At 37.5% G+C, this 8,233-nt stretch overlaps 1 pseudogene; it reads right to left on the bottom strand.

Annotated features, from left to right (window-relative positions):
• Window positions 1-7,485: 7,485 nt before the first annotated feature.
• On the bottom strand, window positions 7,486-7,958 carry LOC112322558 (large ribosomal subunit protein eL29 pseudogene; annotated as a pseudogene).
• Between the last annotated feature and the right edge of the window lie 275 nt (window positions 7,959-8,233).

Below are 8,233 nucleotides of genomic sequence, written 5' to 3'. Positions count from 1 at the left end.
CACTGGGAACACCAATGGCAGCGGATCAGCAAAGCAGGACTGCACCTCCCTGAGTCTTAGACTGGTTTTAAGGGGTTCCAGACAATGGAGGGACGTGTCTTTTGTGTGACTCTAAACTTCATTACCTCAGTGTGTATGTGCAAAGAGAAAAGATCAAGAAGTGGTCATATAGGACAAGAAACCACCTGAAAAGGAGATAAGGAGGGAATTACGATCCATTTCCAAAGCAATAAACATTCCTTTTTACCAGGGGCTCCCACCAGCCTTCCATTGTGGAGGTTGGAAGAGCCATGTCCAGCATGACCCCAAAATACCTTTTATCCTATGATAGTCTCTGACATCTAAAAGTTATTACAGATGAAATAGAGACACCCTGGAACAGAATTGGTAGCCAGTTTAGTTGAAAGAAATCTCTCTTACATTTTTTAACTGCCAGGCTAATTAGGTAACACTTTTTATTAAAACTGCAAAATCACAGGACTTAAAGTTTGCCCTCCAAAACTTTATTTTTTTAACCCTCACCCGAGGATATGTTTACTGACTTTAGAGAGAGAAGACGGGAGAAGAGAGTGAGAGAATGTGAGAGAGAAATGTTGTTGTGGGACAGAAACATCTATTGGTTGCTCCCATACATGCCCAGACCAAGGATTGAACCTGCAACCTATATATGTGCCCTGACTGGGAATTGAATCAGCAACCTATTGGCATATGGAACGATGCTCCAACTAACTGAGCCACTGCCCGGGCCTGTCCTATAAAACTTCATCCAATGACAGATTTGATAATTTAGAGATTTTATGGTATTTTAAATTCAACATGTGGGAAGGGAGAATTGTCCCTTAAAACACTTCTAGTTACTGAGGCTTTGAGGCACTAGGATGTCCTGCTTTACAAAATCCAGAATTCCAATTGTAGACATTGGCTAGATTTTGGGTTATTTGGCTGTTTCCCGTCTCCATGGTGATTTTCCAACACTTTTCACACTTAATCTGAAAAATGAATGTTTTCTCCCACATCTTCTACCCACTCTTTTTTCTTGTAGAAACTGTTTTGGAGGATATATAATAGCTAAATATATTCACATATATTCTGGTAGTTATGTTTACAAACAGATGTAATTGACTAGCATTATGGTTTGTTATTTCCAGAATTAAATCTTACTAATTAAATAGTGTTTTCAAAAACACACAAAATAAACATTTTCTCACATCAGTTTCCTTGTTTTGATAATTATACATGAATTTCCTTTATCTAATGCATGAGATTCGTCATGATATTTATGTCAGTAAATACTGGAAAAAATATGGCATAGTCTTTCATACTAAATTATAGTAACATAGCAAACATTTAATTAGTGCTAACTATGCCCTAAGCACTTTACAAACATTATTTGATTTAATCTTCACAGTAGCATCCTAAGATAGACAATATCGTCATTCCAAATTTACAGATGGGGAGACTGAAGTCTAGAGAGGTTAAGAAAATTTTCCAAAGTCACACAGCCAATAAGTGATGGATCTGAAACTGGTATCCAAATCAGTTTGCTCCCAACTCACACTCTTAAGCTCTATGCGTTTCATCACTTAGTAATTCTGTGTATAGACTACATGTCTTTCGTTTTTAAATTGTCTTAAAGCTATGTATTAAATAAATGAATTATGGGTGAGAATGGACTTTTGTAATCCAATTCTCTTACAGAGTATTCTTGACATGACATTACTAAGAGTAGATACTTATGCTCATTGTCCTTTCTGCTAGAGACCTGCTCTGATGGGTGTTACAGAAGGATTCACCCTGCCTGACAGGTCATAGCTGTATGAACAACTGGGACCTTCACCACCCGAATCCCCGACTTCTATGCCCTCTACTGCAGTAACCTGTTTTGCTAGTCATCATAGATGATAGCCTAAGGGACTCCTTCTTGCTGTTCTTTGGGATACTTCTTACTTGAGAGCCAGTTTCTCTTATATTTCCTCTTTTATGTTGAATGTTTTCCATTATTGCACGGTGCTAAAACCAAGGAACTGCACTAACCAAACAATTTACGGCAATCTCCTTAAATGCCCCCTAGTATAAACAAGATCAGGCAGGTCTAGAAGGCCAGCAAGCCCCACCAAGGGGGAAATTCTTCCCAGGAGAGCTCTGTCTCCTGACCCTCCTGCTTGTAGTCTAGAAAGTGGTAGAAGAACACTGGTTTAGGAATTAAAGATGCAGGTTTAGTACCAAGTGTGTCCAAAAATTCTTGTGGGATTACAGACAAGTTTAATCACTCTGGGCATCAATTTCCTCATTTGTAAAATAGAGATAACAGCAATTGCCGAACTTTATAAGGTTATGATACAAATTAAATATAGTAATGTATTTGAAAAAATATAAGGCACCACACAAATAAAAAGTAGTTTGTTTCTGTGTAGCAACACAAGTATAGTGAGATAGGCTTGTAGAAAAACAAATCAGTGTCTAGGATTTGTGCATTTGTGCATTCTTTCTATGCAAGAAGATTCTGATAACTACAGGAAATTAGATCAAAGGCAGATTTCTAGGGAATTTGGCCTTTTCTCTTTGATCTCTAGCATGACATTTTGGTTATACATTTGCTTTTCAGCTCAGTTGTCTGCAGGCTTCACTGAGTAGTCATGGCTACCAGGATAAAAGGAAAAGATACCTGCCACACTTCATACACATGGAAGGTGTGAGGCTTAAACTAATTATTTATAAGGGCAAGAAAGAGATCTCCCAAAGCAAACACCTGTAAATGTTCTGGTTTGGAATAACTATTTTTTGGTAGGCAGAGTTTTAAGATGCATCTGCTCCCCACCTGCCCCAAGATTTCCTGCTCTAATCTCATGAATTGTGAATGTAATGAGCTATTATGTCCACAATTCTGTAGGTACTCAATGTTGCTTATCAGTTGACTTTGAGTTAATCAAAAGGGGGATTATTCAGGTGGGGTTAATCTAATCACATAAACCCTTTAAAAACAGAATTTTCTATGGCTGCTGGCAGAAGAAGCAGTCAATGAGATTCCCAGCATGAGGCGGATTCCACCTGCCCTGATTACTTTAGGAGATGGAGGGGGCTGCTTCACCAGGAATGGGATGGCCAGCAGGTGCTGAAAGTAGTTCCAGCTCACGTCCAGCAAGAAAACTTCTATTTCACTCTTAAAACTGCAATAAAATGAATTCTGCCAGCAATCTGAATGAGAAATAAATCTTTCTCCAGAACTGCCTGGCTGACACTTGATTTTGGCTTTGTAAAACTCTAAGTAGAGAATCTAGTTGAATCTGCCTAGACTGACCTATGGAACTGTGAATAATTTGTTATGCAGCAATAGAAAATTAATACACTATTGCTTTCATATGTTTCTTCAGTCCAGTTTTTTTTGTTCTATTTTGACTCCTTTGGCTCAACCACTGAAAATTGTCTTCTGTCTTCCTTACTGATATAGTTAGGAGTTCATTGTCTACTGACTTCATCTGTCACAAATATAACTGACTTGAATATGTATGACAAACACTCATCCATTCTTTTATTCAACAAATAGTCATTAAGTGTCTGTTACATACATAGGCTTTTCTGGATATTATGGATAGAATAATAAATAAAACCTTTATTCGTTCTCATGGAGCTTACCTTCTGGTAGTTAAAACAGGTAATAATAAAATAAATATCAAACTATAATACCAGATATTGTGAATTATAGGAAAGTGTGGTTGGAGAGAAAACCAATGGCCAAATATTTTTGCTACGGTAAAGGATTTATATTTTATTAGGAAGTTATGGAAGGGTTTGAGCATGGGAGTGACCAGGTCAGATTATTTTTTTTGTAAAAGGGTCACCTTGGCTGCTCTGTGAATAATACACCAAACTGGAAGTTGGGGAGTTGGAAGGTGGTGGGGCAGGGGCAGACAGGGGGAAGTAAGTGGGCTGGTTGAAAGGCAGAAGTCCAGAGGAGATGTGATGCTGGATACCACTGGGTGGCTGTGGTAGAGACGATGAAAAGTGATTAAATTTGGAATATATATGAAGGCATAAGAGGATTTAAACAAACAAACAAACAAAAACCCTTCGGTTCTTGAATATCAGTGATTAAGAGGTGGCCCCTGAGCTCTCTGCTGAACTCCCAGTTGATCAAGCTCTGCTCTACATTCCAGCTGGCATTCAGAAGATTCCAGTTTTGACTTGGCATCTCACATATATGCTTTATTTTCTCTTTAAAAATGGCCATATGAAGTAGGTATCTTTAACACTATCTTGAATTATATATGTACATGTTACATGTTATATATGTACATGTTATATTACCAGGTGGTATATGATGAATGCCATGCTCTAACATTAGGATTCTAAATGGTGAGCTGCATTTTTAGCTGAAGTGACCATGTTGGGTACACTCACCTCTATTTGTCAGGTCCCCGAATCTGGCACATTTGTTTTAGGCCTCTCTACCCAGTACATCATGTCCCTCTCCTTTATGCTAAAACCTGAGAGTGATTACAAATTGAACGGAAAAACATACAGCTGCCTTTTGAAGTATTCTCTGCTGAAAAGCTTTATAATGAGTGTAAGAGATTTGCAATGTAAAGTAGTTTTTTACCTTTCATTCCAGTATTATTCTGGGACTCTATTGTGATTCAAGGCTGTTACAGTGTATCAGATAGGTGAGCAATGTCATTTTCTTGTTTTTAGCAGTAATGGCATATTTGATGACTTCACTCTGCATTTCAGTGTAGATTTAGGAGGCTTGTGAAGACCCATCTGGCAGCATCTTGTCAGCCAGGGCCAGCTGGTGAGGCAAACAGTGATGTGGGCTCACACAGCATTTTCTGAGCCTTGCAGCAAATTTGTGTCACTTTTTGGTGTATACCAAGCATATATGCACTCACAAACAGTCTGCATTTGTAGGTACATTAATTCAACCCCTAGGACGAGGGTGGAGAAAAAAGAATGGTAAACCACATTAATATTCTTCCATTTTCCAGAACTATTAAGCCTCTTAAACTCAATAAATGTTTAAATCAGAGTCAACAAAGTTAAAGCCATCGTTAATGATGCCTCCACTTCCTTGTAATTGTGCCTGAATTTCTTACCTTTCTCCAGAGATCCATGGCTACCTAAATAAAGCATATGTGTTCCAAGGCATCAAATGAGCATTGGATGTTCCAGTCAGAGGGTTTCAAATTGAATCTGAATCTGCTGCCCACATTTGATCTTGGTTAAGTCATTTACATTCTCATTGGAAAAACAGAGGTTAAGATGATTTGCCCCACTTCTCAAGGTTTTAAAAAGAAAACAAAGGCTTTGTAACTGATAACCCCCACACAATATTAGTATTCTTTCTGCTGCTAACCTGTTCATTCTCTGGTAATATGGAAATTGACTACATAAGTGAATAAGTAACATTTTAATTATAAAAATCACTTAAATGGAAGTTAAGAATCCTTCAAGATTTGATTGTGGCAAGTGCTTTAGGATTCTTGTGCATCACTTTCCTTGAGGCAATTCAGAACTCTAGTACTGGTTTATTTCCTATGTTGGAAAATTTGGGATGATGCCATTTTCTCCTTCTTTCAATAAATTGACCAACCAGAAATGAGATGAAACAAAGGGAAAATATGTCTATCAGGACTGACTCTAAAATTCACCCATTAATTTTTTGCTAAATCAACTATACTTTTAGCTTTCGTAAGAATGTAAGTGTGTGGTATGTTTCTTGTTTGAGCAGGTGTATTGTTCTTGGGTTTCTAATTTCAGTAAAATCGTTAGTTAAAGTGTTTTCTTGATCAGTTTAATGATGATAATCCTGCCAATGCTTTTCTTTTGTGATAAGCAAGGGCAACAATGGCAGTAAAAACCTTTTAAGCATTAACTCCGACAGACATGTGGAAAGCATTTTGCATATATTTTCTTACTTAATCCTTACAACAGATTTATAATGTAAACATTGTTATTTCATTAGTAGGTCCTATACTCTTGAATTAGAGATGAGGAAATTGAGACTTAGAGAGATTTCAGTGAACATACTCAAGGTCACACAACTAGGAAGGAAGTGAACCGGGATTATAAAATTACTTGAAACTAGATTCTGTACTCATAACCTCTACCTCTCATGACAGTTTCTCATCACAATTTAAATTTAATAATACAGTATGCAATTAGTTGTTTAATAAGCCTTTGTTGGTTTATTACTTATATCTCCAGCAATTACCACTATGCATTGCACATAGGCACTTAATAATATTTGTAGAATAAATGAATAAATGAAAGGAAAAATTAGACACATCTGAATGAAAAACATTTATGATGATAGGTGATTACATTTTCTCTGCTTGTTTCTTCTTACCTGTGTAAGTGGAAAATAAGCTCTCTTCATAGTATTTTTTATTTCCTATGGCCTGAGACAGCGTATGACAATCAAAAGCTTTCTCTTCCTGGGAGAGTGGCTTCTGGAATTTGCAAAGTGCCTTCAGGGATTTGCAAACTGGCAGAGTTGTGAAACTCTGTGGGTGTGTGAATTTTGACAACTGATTTTGTAACAGTAGTGAGTAAAATAATTAGCCATTCTTAGATGTTTATATTTATTTAAATCTGATTATACTTGTGAATTCCACTTAAGAACATTAATATATACTGGTTAATATTTATACTTTTAAAGTAAAGAACACTATGATAGTCATATAAATATTTCTGATGTTCCTTCTGGGCACATGATAAGGTAACACACTTTTTTTGCTCCTTTGGAGTTAGGTGTGACTTGCTTTGGATTATAGAATATGAGTAGAAACGACATATTGCTTTAGGTGGAAGTTTTAAGAGACTGTCTACTTGCCATTTTTCTCTTTCTCTTTGCTACAGATAAGGAAATTTGAAATGATGACTATTTATCATCCTATATCTTAGAGCAGGAGGCTTGGAGTGAAGCCCCCAGCAAAACCATGATGGACGCATGGAAAGAGTGAGAAATGAACACTTAACGTTATAAGCATTTTATATTTTGGTTTGGAAAGTATTTCACTGTGGTAAGAATACTTAACCTGAGTTCTGCCCTCTTAAAAATTTTCTCAAGTACTCTCAACAATAAGCACAATGCTGCCCAATAGATCTCTAGAACTTAATTTGCCTTGCATGACTGAAAATTTATGCCCTTTGATTAGCAGCTCCTGTGGCAACCACAATTCCATTCTTTGATTCTATGAGCTTAAGTATTTTATATACCACGTGTAAATGGAATTATGTATTTTTTGTATTTCTATGACTCGCTTATTTTATTTAGTATAATGTCCTCCAGGTTCATCTAAAGTGTCACAAACGGCAAAGTTTCCTTCTTTTTAAAGGGTGAATAATATATCATTGTTTTATATATATATCCAGATCCTTGCCTCAGGTTTATTCATACAAATAGCACAGGAAGACACTAGTTCTGTATAGATGATAGCCCAGGGGTCATACCAGTTCATCTGTCCTCCCATCTGCAGAAAGAGGCCTCTACTGTGAAGACTTCAAGGGGGCCTGGGAACCTTTGGGAGTCTGAGCCTCAGCCTAAGCTGCAGCTACAACCACAGCTTGGGGCTTGGTTTCAGCTTTGGCTTTGGCCTTTGGTCAGCAGAGCATGAGACCCTTGGCGATATAGGCCCAAGCTTGTTTTCCAAGCTTGTGGTAAGTGATGTAGGCAAGTCAACTGAGCTTGTGGCTGCCACACTTTGGGATTTGGGGCTTGTCCTCTTTGGGATTCACAAGGACCTTGATAGCCTCGGCATGTGCGCTCATGGCCTTGGTGTTGTTGGCCTGCATCTTCTTTAGGCTCTTCTTGTTGTGCTTCTTGGTAAAGTGCGTGCTCCTCAGACACGTGAGGTCTACCCCTTAAGAGATTTATATCTTTATAATAAGGGTTTCTTGATGTCATTTCTGTGCCATTTTCAGGACTAGTTGTGCACAGTGCAGTTCTTGGACTTGGCCATATCTGCATGGAAGCCCATGGCTCCCGAAGAGCCTGGGACCAGAAGAGAAAGAGCTACCATATTTTCAATATCTATTTATCTATCAAAAAACATTTTGTTTGGCTCCATATCTTGGCTATTGTGAATAATGCTCCAATGAACACGAGAGTGCTAATATCTTTTTGAGACTCTGATTTCAATTCTTTTGGGTAAATACTGAGAAGTGACATTGAAGGATCATATAGTAGTTCTATTTTTAACTTTTGTGGAAATACTACTGTTTTTCATAGCAGTTT

The sequence above is a fragment of the Desmodus rotundus genome, chromosome 10 (assembly GCF_022682495.2).
Source record: "Desmodus rotundus isolate HL8 chromosome 10, HLdesRot8A.1, whole genome shotgun sequence".
NCBI lineage: Eukaryota > Metazoa > Chordata > Mammalia > Chiroptera > Phyllostomidae > Desmodus > Desmodus rotundus.
This window is presented reverse-complemented; position numbering and strand designations above follow the sequence as displayed.